The sequence below is a fragment of the Corylus avellana genome, chromosome 5, assembly GCF_965113065.1.
Source record: "Corylus avellana chromosome 5, dhCorAvel1.hap1.2, whole genome shotgun sequence".
In the NCBI taxonomy this organism is placed as follows: Eukaryota; Viridiplantae; Streptophyta; class Magnoliopsida; order Fagales; family Betulaceae; genus Corylus; species Corylus avellana.
In genome coordinates, this window is record NC_142494.1 from 22986788 (window position 1) to 23006065 (window position 19278).

The 19278-nt window shown below is 36.5% G+C and overlaps 1 long non-coding RNA gene and 1 pseudogene across 2 annotated transcripts; one reads left to right on the top strand and one right to left on the bottom strand.

The window, feature by feature from the left end:
• On the bottom strand, nucleotides 1–3479 carry LOC132183292 (uncharacterized). Of its 2 annotated transcripts, XR_015912225.1 has the most exons (4): nucleotides 3114–3479; nucleotides 2852–2971; nucleotides 2238–2399; nucleotides 1–155 (listed from the first exon to the last, which is right to left on the bottom strand). It is a non-coding gene; the product is annotated as an uncharacterized LOC132183292 (long non-coding RNA). The 2 variants fall into 2 exon arrangements; XR_009440395.2 differs by lacking the exon at nucleotides 1–155 and having other exon boundaries at nucleotides 2061–2399.
• A 4463-nt stretch (nucleotides 3480–7942) lies between these two features.
• LOC148585937 (uncharacterized) lies at nucleotides 7943–13089 on the top strand (annotated as a pseudogene).
• Nucleotides 13090–19278: the final 6189 nt, after the last annotated feature.

Genomic DNA, 19278 nt, shown 5'->3' on the forward strand with positions numbered 1-19278 from the left:
CACCAATTATAAGACCGCATGCAAGCACCTTTGTGTTGATTATTGGAACATTGGAACATATATATTTCTTTGAAGACCGAGGCATGGATATCCCTGTATTCCTTTCTTTTGTAAGGGTTAGACCAAGTGCTTTGCCTTCAGGGTGGCTTATTAGCCTTTTATCATAGCAGTGAAGAATAAATTAACTAAAATAATGTAGAGTTTTTCCAATCCCAAGAGCTGCAATTAAATAAATTAACTAAAATTTGACCTCGTATAAAATTCCAATCATTGATTCTTACACACACAATCTTGAAAACACACACAAAAACGATATATCTGGATCACACAAAAGCATCATGCACACAAACAATGGGAACAAGGTGGCAATGGAATCTCACCAAAGCATCTAAGAAGATAACAATGGTGCAAGCTGCACGAACAGGTCTAGGAGGCTTGGGTCGGATAGGCTTTGTATTGTTAACCGGTTTGACTTTACAAGAGACCATAGAAGCATTGAAAGGCAGCCAAGTGAACATAGAAGATTTTGATGCATTGGTGTGTAAAAGCGGAAGTGAGATGTATTACCCATGGAGAGACATGGTAGCTGATGTGGACTATGAAACCCACCTGGAGTATAGATGGCCGGGTGAGTATGTGAAGTTGATAGTGACAAGGCTTGCCAGGATAGAAGGTGAGGCTGAGGATATATGATGACATCGTGGAGTATGTGGATGCATGCAGCTCTAGGTGATACCCTTAATTATGGTAATGTGAGACCGGGAGCCAAGGTGAGAAAACTTCTGATGGCAGGAAACATCTTAATAAATGGAAGGTATTACCTCAAATAAAGCGTTTTTATTTATCTCATAATATTTCTAACTATGATTCCAATGTATATTAATGGCAGCTCGAAAGATAGATGACCTCCGCCAGAGGCTGCGAATGAGAGACTTCCGATGCAATCTTTTCTATATACGTGCAACATCGAGGTTAAATGTGGTGCCATTGTATGCAACAAGAATACAAGCAATAAGGTCAGCCCCTTGTTACCGTACTATATAATGTTGAACGTGTATATATGTGTGTGTACATCGTAATGGCCTTCTATATATAAAATATAGATAAATCTACTTAACAAAAAGTTTGTATTACCAAAATTAAAATCAAAAGAGAAAAACTTCCCGTCATGCTTGTGTGTGTGCAGGAACCTTTCAGTTAGAAGGGAAATTGATCTGTCTAAAATTTATTTGTTTGCGAGCAAAAGAGGGGATACAGATTATAAGCACCTACTTGCTGGCCTCCACAAGACTCTTATTCTAAATGGCTCCATGGAGTATGGCAGTGAGAAGCTTCTTTGCAGTGAAGACAGTTTTAAAAGAGAAGATGTAGGTCCACAAGATAGCCCTCACATCACCTTTGTAGAGGAGTGTTGTGGAGTCCATGATATCTCAGCAGCTCTAGAAGCTCTAGGGATCAACTGAATAAATTTTCCCTTTTCTAACCTTGTTTTCACTATCATCATTACTACTTCTATTTTATACAGTCTTTTAAACATATTCGTATAGATAACTCAAAGGTGAGAATGTGAATACCATATACTAGTGGAATATATATCTCAATGTTATGTAAAAAAGTTTCATCTTCTATAAGAATATACATGTGAGCTTTTCAAAAAAAATCATCTTGTGCAAATCAAATACATGTAACGAAAAAGTCACCAGCAAATCAAATACTCTCCACAAAACATTTATATGCATTATAGATTTGCTGTTGTGTGTACAGCTTTTTGGTCATTTTGGGCACTGAATGCAAGATGTATCCCATATAATCTTTCATAATATTCTAGGGTCATAAATTTAGGATAGCTAATGTCCACTTATGGTGAATGGATCAGTCATCATTGGCTGTGTGCATGTGAACCAATGTTTCTGCGTTTTATCAATCAATGAGATAATAAATTTTTCACTTCCCAGCAGTTAGGAAAAAATTACCACCTTACAATATAAAAGCATTTTTATGTGTTGAACTTGAACTATTGAATTATATTGGCCAGCAATGTGTACACCTTAAAAGAAAGGCATTCCCTTTGTTCAGTTTCACAAAGAAATTAACTACTCAAATTACTAAAACCATATTTTTTATTGGTAAAATTATTTAAACCCAATCTTGAACAAATCTTTAATATATAGTTTCATCAGATTCATGTTGCAACATTAGTCTTAAAAAATTAAATTCTTCTCTGTTTGTGGGATTACCTGTATAGAAAGTCACATATATATTCTAGTCCAATATTGATTCTTTGCTAATCCTTCCAAGTTCTCCAAGGTTGAAACACTTAGTTCATGTTTTGTCGCACACAAAGGTCCACACAGACCTTGTATTCTTCTCCGCAAGCACATTTAACAGGAAGTGAATCCCTGGAACAAGCAGAGGCTTTCATGAATTGAAGGGCAATTATATATGGAAAATGCAAATAGAGTCATGAATTGCACAAAAAATGATTCATCCAAAAAAAAAAAAAAAAAACCCCAAATGATGGTGATTAATCTGACGCATACAGTCAAGCTAGACACTCCATTCTTTTAAATTATCATTAATATTCAGAGCCTTGACATTTCCAAGAAAGCACACATTTTTAAGTAATAAAAAAATAAGTTGCAACCCAGTACACAGAAAATGAAAGAATTCATAATGTGCTAGCTAGATCCTAGATTAGTCCTATCTTTACCCTTAAACAAGGAAGAATCCTTCCATATCTGGACGGAGCTTTAGCAACATTTATAGGCCATTTTGCCAAATGATCAAATAGTTTCTAAAGAACTGCCTAATTTCAGTAAAATAAAAAGCAAAAGCTAATCACTCTATTTACCTTCAGTTTTTCAATTTGGTCTAGCAGAGACTGCAAGTACTCAGTTTCTCCAGCTTTGTCTGATAAAAGGGCATTGTGTTCCTCTTCCAGGGTCTTTATATCCATTTCTCTTAGCTCTAGCTGTAGGCACCCACACATTGAGAAAAAGGCTATAGTTGTGAACTTGCATTAGTATATGAAAATATGAATATAGGAAGGATTAAGTGCCACTATTCAATTGACTTAAAAGGTTCAAATGCTCATCAAGTTTCAAAGAACGTACCTTTTGTTGAACATTTCAAATTACTCCATAACACAAAACAACTTATAAGCTGATGCAGAAACAAAATGATGGTGGCATCTTCTGAGATCCAACATCTAGGAATCAAATTGTTACATATTTTTGCACTCCTGAGACAAAAGAAGATATAGATATTTCTGATGAACTACCATGTAACTAAATGGTGTCCGACACACACAGTTGCACCCCTGTTTGTGCTGAGAAGACAACTGACCTTAAAGCCACTTGCCTTGCACTTCACTTGCTCAAGAAACTGCTTCGCCTGAAACACAAAAGAATGCTCTGGCAAAGATTCAAAATGATTGGCTTTTAGTGAATAAGATTACTATAGGAAATATCCGCTTCCCTCTGAAATATTCTTCCTGCTATACTCTCTCTTTTTTTCTTTTTCTTTTTTCCTTTCCTTTTGTAGGAGGGTGGAGTTGGAGGGACTGCACAATGCTAATTCCAGAATCTGGAATTCCATCCAGATCCCTCTTAGGCCACCTCCATCTTCTGTCGGTTGAAACTTTTTAAAAATTGTCAATAGAAAAAAGCTGTCGCCTTGTGGGCCATAGACACTGCTAGCTTGCATGATTACCATCATTGGTTTCGCTTTTGGTATCGATGGAAGTCGATTCGAATCTCCTTCAACCAGTCCTCAAGATTCAACCAGTCCTCAAAATTCAACCAGTCCTCCGGTTGTAGTCCATGAAATTTGAAAAAAGAAAAAAAAAAAAAAAATGAAGGTTGATTCGGCCCACTACCAGACAGGCAAGGCAATAATCACACCGAAAAAAAAAAAAAAAAAAAAAAAAAAGGCAATAATCATATGAAGTTACTCATTTAAGGACAACTTATAAGAAACAGTTAAATGAATCGATGTAGGCTATTATTTTATATTTTGGGGTATTTAGAAACAAAATGTTTTCGAAGGGAACATAAATATTAAAAATATATAATTTACATAAATTTTCTGCAAAGAGCATAAAAGAGTATAAAAATTCTGAAAAATACAGTTCCAAGCTATATATGAGGTTACAACGTCAACGTCATAGATACAATACACATCTTATAATTACTTACTATCTATGACCTCAATTTTTCCGCTAAAATATGTACAATTGCGGTTAAAACACAGATCGATCTGCTATTGGGCAGACTAAATCTAAGACTTAGGTAACTATATTTTTCAACCTTTATTTTATGGCCATGAGAGAAAATCCCTCACACCGATCTAATCCTCTCATCACCCCATAGATCGCTCATGAGGGTAGATCTAGAGAGAATAAAACTCTTATTCAAAAATAAAAACACAAACAAACCACCAGCAAGCAGCAACAGTGGCCAGGGTGAAGGAGACGATGCGCATTGGCCGCGTTGGCACGTGGCGGAGTGAAAACTGGTTGAGGAGAGTAGATCTAAGTTTGAAGACCTAGATCTAAAACTCCACCGATTTTAAGGAAGAGATGAGCAGCACATCACAGTGAAAGTGGCCGAAGTTATTGGTTTGGTCGAATAACTCCTAAAAATAACAAGAAACAAAAGAAAGGAAAAATAAAAATAAAAATAAAAATAAACCAGAAGGAGAGGGGGAGGATAGGAGTGGGGAGTAAAGGGGAAGGGGAAGAGGAGGAGGGAGCAAATCTTGTCCCTCCTCTTAGATATGTAATAGCAACTGTTTTAGCATCTCAATCATGAACTTTTTACTTTAAAAATAAAAATAAATAAATAAATAAAAAATCACGAACCTTTTTTCCTTTTAAAAAAAAAGCGTTACAACCAAAAGAGCATTGATGTTGTTGGGGTAGTATGAATTTTATTATAATTGTTTTACAAATTGTCTTACAAAAGCCAAATGGAGGCTTTTCGGTCTACCTTGGAGGCTTGTCAACTTTGGGATTTGGGTTTTAAAGGTCCTGAATTTACATGGTGTAATATGAGGAGTGACGGCCAATTTATAAGGGAGCGGTTAGACAGGGCGTTGGCCAATGAAGAATGAAGTAGGTGTTACCCTATAAGACAAGTAGAAGTTTTAGCAACTATCTGTTCAGATCACAACCCAGTGGATATTTATTTTCAGGAGCATAAGGGGAGGCCCCATACACATCATAGAAAATTTAGATTTGATGCTGAGTGGGGAAAAAATGAGAAGGCACGAGAAGTGGTCAGGAAGGTCTGGAGGAAAAAAGAGGTGGGGGGAAGTGCATGGGAGACCGTCAAAAGCAATCTGGAAAGAAGTAAAAAGAAGCTGTTGGTCTAGAGGAAAAAAAAACAAAGGCCCATCTGAAAGTATAATAAACCAAAAAGTGGGAGAATTACAAAAGCTTTACGAAGTCAATGGCCAGTTAGACCTTGGTTCCATTAAAAAGCTACAAGCAGACGTGGATGACATTCTGGAAAGGGATGAGTTGAAATGGAGACAATTGGCAAATGAGCATTGGTTGAAGTTGGGGGATAAAAACTCAAAATATTTTCATGCTTGTGTGAAGCAAAGATAGAAGGCGAGCAAAATTCAGTGTATATCGGATGGGGAGGGTAGATGGCATACATCTCCAGAAGCTGTCCAAACAGCTTTCATCGAGCACTTCAAGAACATATTTACCATGTCACAACCAGTGGGTATCTCTCAATGCCTCGAGGCTCTACGAAGAACGGTTTCGGAAGAAATGAATGAGGGACTGCTCCAAAATGTGATGAAGGAGGAGATCCATGCAGCTTTACAAGATATGGCGCCCCTCAAATCACCGGGCCCGGACGAGTTCTCAGCGTGCTTCTATCAAGAACAATGGGAGGTGGTGGGCCAAGAGGTTTGTGAGGCTATTATGCATTTTTTTACTACTGGTTTTTTTGATAAAGATATAAATTATACTCATATTGTTCTGATCCTAAAAATTAAAAACCCTACAAAAGTCACGGATTTTTGGCCTATTAGTTTGTGCAATGTGGTGTATAAGATTTTATCTAAAGTGTTGGCAAATAGAATAAAAAAAATTCTTCCCCACATTATCTCAAGTAACCAAAGTGCTTTTATACCTAGTCGGCTCATTTCAGACAATATCTTGGCTGCCTATGAAACCTTACATACCATGCACTCACGAATGTGGGGTAGGGAAGGTTTCATGGCTATCAAGATTGATATAAGCAAGGCATACAACCGTGTGGAATGGGTTTTTTTGGCAGAAACTATGGGGAAGATGGGGTTTGATCAGAGATGGATTAAGCTTATTATGAATTGTATTACTACAGTTCATTATTCCATTTTAATCAATGGAAATCCTATGGGATACATTCACCCCTCCAGAGGCATCCGTCAAGGGGATCCCCTCTCCCCCTATCTTTTCATTAGATGTGCAGAAGTGTTGAGTTCATTATTTCATAAAGCGGAACGGACGGGAGTGCTGAGGGGTGTTCCAACATCGATGGGAGGTCCAAAACTAAATCATTTGTTTTTTGCTAATGACAGTCTTCTTTTTTGCAAGGCGAATAGAGCAGATTGGAACTGTTTGTCAGGGATTTTAGAGACATATGAAAAAGCATTGGGACAACGTCTTAACAAAGAAAAGACGTCCATTTTCTTTCGCAGAAATACAAAGGAGGAGGTTAGGGAACTCTTGATACAATTGGCGGGTAGTCCAGCATCACAGCGCTTCGATACCTATCTGGGCCTCCCCGCCTTGGTAGGGAAGTCAAGGCTTAGTGAGTTCCACTCTATAGTTGAGAGAGTCAAGAAGAGAGTTTCGGATTGGAAGTTGAAGTTTTTATCCTAAGCTGGCAAAAAAGTCCTTCTTAAGGTGGTGGTTCAAGCAATTCCCACTTATAGTATGAGTATTTTCCTACTCCCTAAGGAGTTGTGTAGGGAATTAAATTCTATCATGCAAAAATTCTGGTGGGGACATAAGGCGAAGGATAGAAAGATTCACTGGATGAGTTGGGAAAAGATGGGAGTAGCCAAATCACAAGGAGGGATGGGTTTTCGTGACCTCATTTGCTTTAATAAAGCACTATTGGCAAAACAATGTTGGCGGTTACTACAAAATGAGGAAAGCCTAGCTGGTAAAATCATTAAGGCCAAATATTACCCACGGGGATCATTGCTTGGAGCGAAATTGGGAAGTAGACCTTCCTTTGCATGGCGAAGTCTACTGTTGGCTATGAACCTGCTCCAAGAGGGCTTAATATGGAGAATAGGGGATGGGTGCACCGTTCGAATATGGCAAGACAGATGGTTACCTACTCCTTCAACCTTTTCGGTACAGTTTCCATGCACTAGATTGGGGGAAGAGGCGAAGGTTGTAGACTTAATGGACCAGTCAACAGGAGGGTGGAATACTGACCTGATTAAGGAAATTTTTACAAGTCCGGAAGCCAAAACAATTATCAATTTGCCTCTTAGTCGATATAGGCAAGCTGACAAATTGATTTGGCAGGCTACTCCAAATGGTTTGTTCACTGTACGCAGTGCCTATTACATTGAAAAAGCAAGGACGGAGTCTTCGAAAGGGGAAGGGTCCTGCAAGACGGGGTATGAACAGGTTTGGAAATCCATTTGGAGCCTGAGAGTTCCTAATGCTACTAAGGTATTCCTGTGGCGTGCATGTGCGGACATATTACCGACCAAGAAGAAATTATTGCAGCGTAAGATTGTGGCTGATAATAGGTGTTTGATTTGTCTAATGGAAAAGGAGACTGTGGTGCATATATTATGGGAATGTTCTTCCTCTTTGGACGTATGGGCGGCTTGTGATACAAAGCTTCAAAAAGCCAGACTGGTGGGTCTGGATTTCATTGATGTGGTGGCCTGGCTATTGATAAAGTGTAGTGAATAGGAGATGTCCCTATTCACCTTGGTTGCAAATTGCATCTGGCCACGCCGTAATTCTATGCTGCATGGGGGGGAATTCACGAATCCTAATAGGATCGTTCAAGAGGCCAGATTAACCTGGGATCAGTTCTGTTTTGCAAGCGAGAAGCAAGAGGAATTGGGCGAATCGGGTTCTACAGGGGTGTCGCCCATTTCCAAGTGGAGGCCGCCTTCTGATGGGAGATTCAAAGCGAACTGGGACGTGGCGGTTGACAGAAACAATTCATGTTTGGGATGTGGAGTGATCATACGGGACTGCCAAGGCTTCGTCATTGCCGCTCAAAGTAAGAAAATTCTCACTCTCCAAGAACCAACTATTGCGGAAGCCACGGCAGCTCGTGAGGCTGTGGAGTTTTGTAGAGATGTGGGCATACAAGATGTTATCATGGAGGGCGATTCGCTACAGGTCGTTCAAGCATTCATAGATTCCGGGGCTAATTTTAGACCTTATGGCCAGGTGGTAGAGGATGCCAAGTCTATTCTGGGAAGAATGAGGAGATGGACGTGCTGCCATGTAAAGAGGGATGCAAATATGGCAGCCCATGAACCGGCAAAGTTTGGATTGTCATGTTCCTCAGAACAAGTTTGGATGGAGGAGATACCCGAGTGCATCCACCCTATTGTAACAGTAGAGTAGTCTGCTCTTTTCTGTTAGAGCTTCGCTCTATATTTATTTTCTTTTGATGAAATAATATCATTCATTTTTGCCAAAGATATGATTATAAAACTGATCGACTTAGTTAATTCTTCTATCTATTATAAAGTTGACTGAGCCACACAATGACCTTGACTCTTGAGAATGTTCAACCACTTTCATAAATGGTCTGAAGAAGTAGTGGACCACTCTCAATGAATTTAGATTATAATATCGTAGTAATAAAAATAGTTAATTTGTCAACTGACGTGATAAAAAGGTGTAGTAATAGTTCGGTACCACTTTTCAATTGAACATTATTATCCTACTTTTTTTATCCCAAGAAAAAGATCAGTGAAGTGAACATCTTGTAGTAATAGTTAGGTACCCACTTTTCAATTGAACATTAAATTATCCTACTTTTTTTTATAGGAAGAAAAAGATAATTGAAGTGAACATCTACATACACGGTAGAAATCACAAACACTTTTTTAAGTTCAACTAAGTTATAGCATGACTCAAAAAAATCAATTTGATCATTTTTTTAGGGTCATTGAAGCACTATCCTTAATAATACTCATACTTTTTATTTACATATGAATGGACTATTTATATATAACAAAGGTTGTGTTCGCCCACAATAAATTAGATGGATGAATTATCCGATGATTACAATCATCAATACTGTCATATGTTTTTTAACCTATTAAGAGAGGCAAATTAGTTTAATAATTTAAAAAGAAAAATGTTTTGCTTCATTAAAAAGTTCATCTTTTTGTCATTTTAATCTTAGGTGACATGACTCATTTTCTTTTTCTATTTTGTGGCATGGCCTATTAAAATCTATTAATTTTAAAATGGGTCATGCCACCTAGAATTAAAATGGTCAAAAGATGAATTTTTTAATGAAGCCAAGCATTTCTCATTTAAAAAAGTGAAAATGTATGCTATTTTTGGTATAACAAACTTAAAATTGGATTAACTTTTTACTATATATGCACAAATCATGTCCATCTAATTCTTTATTTTAACAAAAGAACAATGAAATTAGAAGTCGCTAGCTCTTTCATGGATTAAAATCGCCTTTATATAATATCTAGTTATAATTTGTATGGTCGTGATGGCTTGATGCTAATGAACGGTCCAAAAGTTGCCACTTCATCAATCCGGGTTAAAAATTAAAAGCGTCTCTCTCTTTCCCTCTTACTTCCCAACTACCGACATCATCAAAAATATCTCCTTGATTTCCCTCTTTCCCTTTATTGGAGCTGTTACCGTGAATGTGGAGTTTAAGGAGTAGTCGGTCTCTATTGATGGGATTTACCAACAAATATAAACTAGGAAGAAAAAAGAATATGGTGCTCCGATCCTATACTCGTCCCTTGTTTCAGGAAAAAAAATCAACAGCTTGCATTTTCATGGATCTAGGTGCAATATATATATATATATATATATATATATATATATATATAAAGAAAAATCACCAACTAATGTTTTAGAAGAGTTTAAATGAAAGAGATCAATTTTAGCTAACTTATTACAATCCCAGTTGACCGTTTTACATTGAGGGCGGGAACTTCAAAGGCCTCAACAAAATAAAGGTGGGCTGCATGTCCCCATTGGGGCGAGGCTCAGGTAAGAAGTTCACAACTACCTTAACTACATTAAGAACTCCAAGAGCCATACCTTCATATTGACCTGTTTGCTCATCAATTCTAACTTTGACCTGTATAAAGTCCAATTAGTAGTTTATATTGTGATTTGTTATCTATTAGCACTTTAAAAACTCTTTCGTGAAAGACAATCTAAGAAATATAATTGAACAAAGCCAAAAAAAACCTAAAAATAGTATCATTAACAAACTTCATGTAGTTTAAGGGAAAATTATTGGAGAGGTCCATGGGATTTAACCTTTTTCAAATTGCTCCCAAGGGTTTCAAACTTGTTAAATCATTCCTTTAAGGTAAACGCCACTATCAAATCACTTACTTTGTACGCACTTTGTTAGGGTTTTTATCGGAGAACTATAACAAGTAAGTTTGTGGCCACATCAAAGCAAGTAATTTATTGGCATGCATACATATCGTTCAGTCAATACCTGTTAACTTCGTTATAATATTTTAAAAATATCACTTAAGAAAAGAGAGAGAGAGAGAGAGAGAGATATATATATATATATATATATGCTAGATCTAAGTAAAAATCAATATCTATATTCCACAAAATTGCATTATGGAGAGGACTTAGTAAAAGGAATAGTTTAGGACAAGATATCAGGGAAATCAAGAACAGGCATTCAGCAAATACGGAATCACAAGATTTTGTGGGCTTGTGGATACAACTATACAAGGACATATTAACAGCGACTATTTCAGCATCTCAATATTGAATTAAAAAAAAAAAAAAAAAAAAAAAAAAGTGTCACCTGCATAAGAACATTAATGTTGTCTCCAAGAGGTTGTTCAATAGGCTAGAGATCACGTATCATGAAACGAAAGTCACTAGTTTGAATCTCCTTCCCCCTCTTGTGCGGACATGTCAAAAAAAAAAAAAAAAAAACATTAATGTTGTTGGGGGTAGTACGAATTTTATTATAATTTTTTTACAAATCAACGTGATATGATTATAAAAGTAAATTAGGAAAAGCTGTATAATGAGGTGGCTGAACTACCTAAAGCCAAATATCGATCAAGAGAGGAGACTTTGCCGCAGATGAAGTTGATCTGATTATCAGGCTCAGCTCCATAAAGTCTTAGGCAACAGGCAAGTCTAGCTAGTTAATATAATATAATATAATTCCAACTGTTTATATGTTCTCTGTATATGTGTTTGTCTTAGTATTATAATCCGAGGCTAGCTCTAGTTTGTCTTCCCTTTTAACGATCTTTGCAACAAAATGGACCCTTTTTTTTTTTTTTTTTTTTGCCAACTGTTGGTTGTTGAAAGGGATGAGTGTGAAAATTGGTAGTTCGAGGAGACAGCCTGTAAAAGAGTGGTGGTGGAGGAAGATAAAGTGTAATTAATCCTTAATTCTACTAAGACATCATCATCCAAACCTCCTTCAAAACCAGAAATTCTAGTAGCTGGTTATAGCCATTCCAACCCTCCTAACAATCGTAGATGTTTCAAATGCCAAGGTATTTGTCACATTGCTTCTAATTATTTTGTTGAGGGGCAACAATGTTGCTCTACTCACGTGAACGGTTCTTAAAATATGCTTTACGGGATGCGATTTCAAATGGCATAAAGGCTTTGACTTTTTTCACTTGACACCAATTAGTTTTCATATGATGAGTGGGTCAAAGACCCGATTCAACAAATGATATCAGAGTTAGGGTCATGGGTTCGAGTCGCAAGAGCCTCACGTTGAGGGAGGGATTGTTGAGATGCAACAGTGTTGTTCTACTCACGTAGACAACTCTTAGGACATGTCTTGCGGAGTATGACTTCGAATGCTATAAAAGGCTCATAGTTGCGTTTTGGAAGAAGTTGAAAATGAGATTTTTTCTAAAATGCTATTTCAGATTTTTTTTATAAACAAAAACTCTATTTATTAATGCAATCCCAAACTGGCTAAGTCATTTAAAAATGGATAAGTAGGTTAAATTGTATTGTGCTTTGATTAATATAAAAACACTAAAAAAGAAAATAGGTGGAGTTTGAGTAGACCGTCAGCTAGAAGCCTAGAACTCAAACTCGTTTGACCATATAGCTAAGTAATGTGCTTGTGAGCATGCTCAATAAGTCGATATAGGCTTCAAAGCGAGCTCGAGATACGATATAACTTTAAACAGACAAATCAAGGTGGTTCTCTCTTTTTCTTTTCCTTATCTTTTAGGCATGCTAATGTACGTGGTCTTTTTTTTTTTTTTTTTTTTTTATAAATACGTATAATAGTTAATTGAATACTTATTGAACATCTTGGTGACATTTATATTCTATGTTTGTGTAGATGGTCACTAATTGCAAGTAGGTTTTCAGGAAGTATTCAAGTAGTTCTTCACATCATTATAATGATGTGAAGAACTTTTGGAATTCACACTTAAACAAAAAGAAAACTTCTAACACTAAAGGCACACAAAAAACAAAAAAAACAAAAAAAAAGCACAAGACATTGTGAAAGTGAAAGTGATAAAACCTCGACCTCGGACTCTCCAAAAAATTTACACGGTTAATTAAGTGGGAAACCTACAACACCAGAAAGCTTTGTACCAGAGGACAATATGAGCAACATATCTCTAGCATTAATGTCATCAGAAAGTAGGATTAACTGGTGGGAATACTTATTAGATGACAAAGAAGATGATAAAAGAGCCGCATGCTCCATAAGTGGGTTAGATAAAGAGCCCAACAAAGATCTTGGGACTAAGATAATAGCACCAAAAGCAAGAGTTTGGAACATTTTTGATGAGGATGATCCAAGTTGCTTGGCTGACTTCTCTTTTGACAAGAGTCTTTGGGATTTTCTCAATGCTGAATAATAATTTTAGATTTAGAAATCCTAATCATTTATTTAGTAGGATTATTGCCATTATGGATATTATCCATTGAGATTTAATCTTATTTTTTCTCTATTTGTGCATCTTAATTTCTATAATAATTTGGTTTCCTATAAATAAAGCCCATGGGCCATGTCAATCAACTTTTTACATTGTATGTAAAAATTAGATTTTTTTTTATTTATTATTATTATTATTGAATGAGGGAAATGGACTAAAGGGAAGGATCTTTCTCATTTCTGATCTGGATAGTAAAGAGAATATGAAATCCTGTGAGAATTCTTTCAAACATAAGATGGGAGTGGCCCATTTGACTAAAGTATGTGCACGAAAATTGGCATACGAGACACTTTCAAAGCATTATAACTTTGAAAGGAAGATAAAACTAAGGGAAAAATATAAAAAAGCCCCCCAAACTACCAGCCGTTTGCGATTTAGCCCCCTGATGTTCCAAAACTCATAAAGTAGCCCCTTAAACTACCAAAATGTTGCATTTTGGCCACTCCGTTAGTCAAAACCGTTAGTCTGGACGGAAACCTCGAAACGACGCCGTTTTATTAGGGTTAAGTTACGAAATCGCCCTTATGGCATTTTTTTTTTTTTTTTTTTTTTAAACTGGAGCAAAACGGCGCCGTTTTGCTTATGGTTAGGGAACCCTAAGCAAAACGGCGCCGTTTTGCTTAGGTTAATAGGTAACAGTTTAGGGCCTCCTTCTCCTTCACGCTCACGCATCTCACCCGTTCCCCTGGTTCACCCAGCCCCCCGCCCGATTCTCGGCTTCCCCGTTCACGCAGCCCCACCGCACGGTGCGCCGCCCGATCGTAGCCATCCCCCGGTCACGCAGCCCCCCTCGCACGCGGCGCCGCCCGATCGTAGCCATCCCCCGGTCACGCAGCCCCCACGCAGCCCCCCTCGCACGCTGCGCCGCCCGATCGTAGCCATCCCCCGGTCACGCAGCCCCCACCCAGCCCCGCGCACGGTTCCGACCGGTCGTCGCAGTCCCTTCACGCAGCCCCCCGTTCACGCATCCGGTCCCGTCATCCCGAAGGTAGCCCACTTTCCCGATTGAGTTTTTCCTATGGGTTTGGTTGTTTTGTTGAAGATTTTGTGGAGAATGGGTTTGGTTTGTTTGTAGAAGATTTTTCTGGAGAATGGGTTTGGTTGTTTTGCAGAACATTTTGTGGAGAATGGGTTTGGTTGTTTTGTATATGTATTGATGTTCTGATTAAGTGTGAAGGAGAATTCGCTTTATAGTGTCCAAAAGTGATATGGGTCCCTATGTTTAGAATATTTTTGCCTTGTCTGCAGCACAGCCGTTGTTTTTAGTATAAATTTTTTTTTTGGTTAAAAATTGAAAGTTATTGGTTGCTGTGTATATTGTCTGCTTATTGGTTTAAAATTTTGCATTCTGCCTTCCCTTTGTTCTGTGGTCCCCCTTGTTGTAATGCATGTCACATGTGGTCCCCTTTATTGTCTGCTGTAAAGGAAGAGAAAGAAGAAAAATCTGAACAAACCATGACAAGCAATACATCATAAGGTGACCGAAAATTAACAAAAAAGAAATGAAATTGTCCAAATGTAGAGCACCCACCTTGCTTCTTTCAACCTACGGCTTGGGTGTCGAATTATGATTTTTGTATGCTACATAACGCCATTTTATTTAAAATGCACTCCCAAATGAGGAACTTTCAACTATTTTTTTAAAAAAACACATCTTTGGCTTGCAAATTCTTAAATGAACTCCAATAGAAAGTAGGCATTAAAAAGTTTGGAATATAACCACTCTTTCGCAAAAATTTTGGAATAAGTTAAGTTAAAAAGAAAGTGAAAATGTCTAGGGTTAAACACAAAACACAAATGTGAACGAATTAGTTGCATCCTGAGGCCATGCTTGACTAGCTCCAAAAGGGGTATCCAAATATACACGTTTTTCTCCCTTATGATGTGAGAGTTTCAATATTCAAATATTAGTATTTTCTTCTCTTGTTCTTCTTTTTTCTTTTTTTTTTTCTTTTCATTTTCATTTTATCTCTCCTTAATTATATGCATCATGCATGCATGGGAGAGGACAAAGATAGGAATATGTCTCACTTTGGTGGTATTTTGTTGCTACTTGTATGTTGCACGTGTTTGAGAATGTCGAAGTTGACAAGGATGAAAATTTTTTAATTTTTAATTTGTGTAAGGGAAGCTTGCATATTTATTTATTGGAAAAAAAAAATCAGTTAAAGTTACAAAATTGTGTGGTCATTTTGTAACATAAATAAAGTTAGATTGGAAAAAAGAATATGTATAGCACTTACTTCATTTTTACTCTAGTAACGTAAATATATGTTCTAAATAAAGGTCATTGGGGAGTATTATCAAATAGGCAACGTGCAAAATGAACTTGTTTTGGGTGGGGGGGGGGGGCGCGGGTGAGTAACAAACAACGTGTTTGATTGTTTTTTCTCACGCAAGTTATTGCACGAATCTATATATTAGGGATTAAAGTTTTAGAAACCCATTACTGACAACATAAATGTTGATGGTGTATGTATGTATATATATATATATATATATATATATATATATATATATATATATATATATATATATATATATATATATATATATATTGAAACGCTAATAGCAAATATATTTGCGTAGCAATATATTTGCGGCGACAACAAGGTGTGGTCGTGGATGGTGCATCTAAAAACAATTAACCGCATATCAATGATGAGAATTTTAGAGATGATATATATACATGTCATCGTTGATGGTATATTGAAAAAAAAAAAAAAAATGAAACGCAATTACTCCATAATCAAAAGATAAGGTAATTTTACTTTGATTAGGTCTATGTTGGACTGCATTGATAAATCTGAATTTTTTTTGTGTCTTTGATCAACTTTTACACTGATTTAGGTATAAATGCGGTGATATGCTACTCTCTTCATCTCACCTAGGTATGTCTTGCGAATTTATGTCCATAAGGGTTTCACTTTAGGTACTCCATGGGTTGTCAAAAGCATGCCACCCTTTGCTGTTCTCTGGGCTGGGAAGTAGCCATGCTGAATATCCTTGCTGCAGGGTGCACTGAAACATATGAGAACTTCTTTATGGGATCTGTGCATTTTAAAGATGTAGCCCTAGCACATATCTTGGTGTATGAGAGTCGTGCAATTGTTTGTTAATGTGTGTATGTGTTTTGAATTGTTTGATAATGTGTGTGTATGTGTTTTGAATTGTTTGGTAACGTGTGTGTGTATGTGTTTTGAATTGTTTGTTAATGTCTTTTGTCTTCTATATATATATATTTTGTATTAAACGTATCTACAATTTTGGGAATTTTTTATTTTTTATTATTGGTTCCCCAAATGTGAGCCCACAGTTGTCGACGCAGGAACATGGAACATCGCACCTAGAAGGGACTCCTTTACCAAGCGGATCTTCTCAGCATTCTCAACAACATTTGGGGCGTACTACTGCATGTACATCAGCACCTGCCAGAAGAGGTAAAACGATTGTGCCGACTGTGGATAAGGAAATTGCAGTCATGGAGTCTAACAAGAGAAAAAGGAAGAAGCCAGATTGGCAAAAATATTAGACACCAAGAAAATGGATTACGAACATCGCACATTGATCGTTGTGGATGTGTATATATATATATATATGTATGGTTAATGCTACAATTTGGTTATTTTGGATGTGTAATATCTATATAGGTGATGGTAGACAGATTAACCTTGTAGCCGTTACAATTTGGTTATTTTGGATGTGTAATATGTATATAGGTGATGGTAGACACATTAACCTTGTAGCCGTTACAATTTGGTTATTTTGGATGTGTAATATGTATATAGGTGATGGTAGACACATTAACCTTGTAGCCGTTACAATTTGGTTATTTTGGATGTGTAATATGTATATAGGTGATGGTAGACACATTAACCTTGTAGCCGTTACAATTTGGTTATTTTGGATGTGCATTATATATTTGGTTTATGTTTACAACATGTACCTTGTGTATGAAACCATTATATTTTTGATAGAAAATTCATTTTTATCAAATTGTATCATGAACAGGCTCTTAACTACAATTGCACGAGGAAAACACCAATGACACCAAGACTAGGTGTAAACACTACTTTATAGAACACAATCAATGCAATTCGGTTGGAATAGGTAAATGTACAAACAATTGAAACTCATCAAATTGTCAGTTTCAGGAAATTGAAACAAGGTTTCGCACTTTAACATAGGTTTCACACTTTAATACAACATACTAAATAATAGTCCTTAACGTACATAGGTTTCTCCCTCTCACGGCAACATTGCCCTACTAACAGTGCAATGACGTTTCTCCCTATCATTAACAAAACAAGACAACAACAAAAAAGCTAAGATCAAACAAGTGGCCAATGACATCCTTAAGTTTTTTTCAATGCTATTATTTTTGTACTTTTCAGCAGCAATTTGCAACGTCAACTTTGCCACTTCAGTTTCAAAACCTTTCTTCTGATCAGCTATTTGAGCATCAAACTGTGACACAGGGAGCATAGCTTCTTCGTCAACCCACATAAAATAATCACAACCCCGATCACTTTCGCTCTGCATATTTCATAAATGAGAATTACTAACCAATTCACAAACAAAGTGTAATATAATTCACAATGGAGTTCTTCAATGTTATTTGATTTAAAAGAGTCAAAAACAAAAGAAGACAAATAAGACAACAACAAAAGGAGACCTTATGAGCTTTCAAACTATTTCTATTTATGGAGTGTGAAACATTTACATCTTTCAATTTTCCAATACTCCAATGGAAAAGACCCAAAAACTTTGTCAAACAAGGCCAACCTTATTGGTAATGGACATGCCTAATTCTAATAAAAAATAAAATAATAATAAGAATTAAAAAAAAAAAAAAAAAAAAAAGAGTCTAAAGACCCACCTTTCTAATTAACATTATCTTTATTTGCTTAGAACAATAAATAATTGCTGTATGCTCTAAGAGAGAGCTAAAACAGTCGCATACAATGGGAATATATACCATGTTATTATTAATTATTATTATTGGGAATAGATTGACATATGTTTTCATCATGTACATAAAAACGATGTCATTAAACTTCAAGAAGCAATTAACCAAATTAATAAGGCAAAAGGGGATAATAATTAAACTTATGCTATTGGGATACAGAGTGATGAATGGGATACAAAGTGAATATGCTATTGGGATACAAAGTGATGAATGGGTCTCAGAAAATGGGGTCCTGCATTTCAAAAGTAAATGAATATGTTCATCAAATATCTTCTTCTTCTTCTTTTTCTTTCCTTAATTTTTTGGCAGCTTACTTATTCAAACAAATTCATATTAATGGGTGTAAGTCTTCTATTCTCATCACATAAGCAAATGAAAAACGTCTAATATAAGTAGTCATCATCAAAAACATCAAATGGAACCCACAAAAAAACATTGGCTACACAACATGGAACACATATCTTAGAATAGACCCACAAACCCAAACCAGCAATCACTGTACAGATTTGAATCAAATAGAGAAAAGCATAAAGAAAGAAAGAAAGAAAGAAATCGAAAACCCCTAATTTTTAAAACCTAAATTCGCACCTTATATTTACCGCATCCAATAAACCTTCTACCAAGATTTTTCTGCGTGCGAGAAGTCATCACTGGTGATTCTATTCCGCATAGGCATTTCATACACGTAGAGGTAGACTTCGCCGGCGAACTTCCCACTGACAGTACACAGCCATTCGCATCATCTTCGCCAGCAAACTTCTCCATCGTTGACGATGGGACCGGCTGCGTGACATGCATTACAACAAGGGGGACCACAGAACAAAGGGAAGGCAGAATGCAAAATTTTAAACCAACCCATCCGACAATAAGCAAACAATATACACATCAACCAATACCTTTCTATGTTTAACCAAAAAAAAATTCACAGCAACCAATAACTTTCAATTTTTAACAACAAAAAAATTATATTCAAAACCAACGGGTCTGCTGCAGACAAGGCAAAAATATAGAGACAAAAATATTCTAAACATAGGGACCCATATCACTTTTGGACACTATAAAGCGAATTCTCCTTCGCACTTAATCAGAACATCAATACATATACAAAACAACCAAACCCATTCTCCACAAAATGTGAAGGA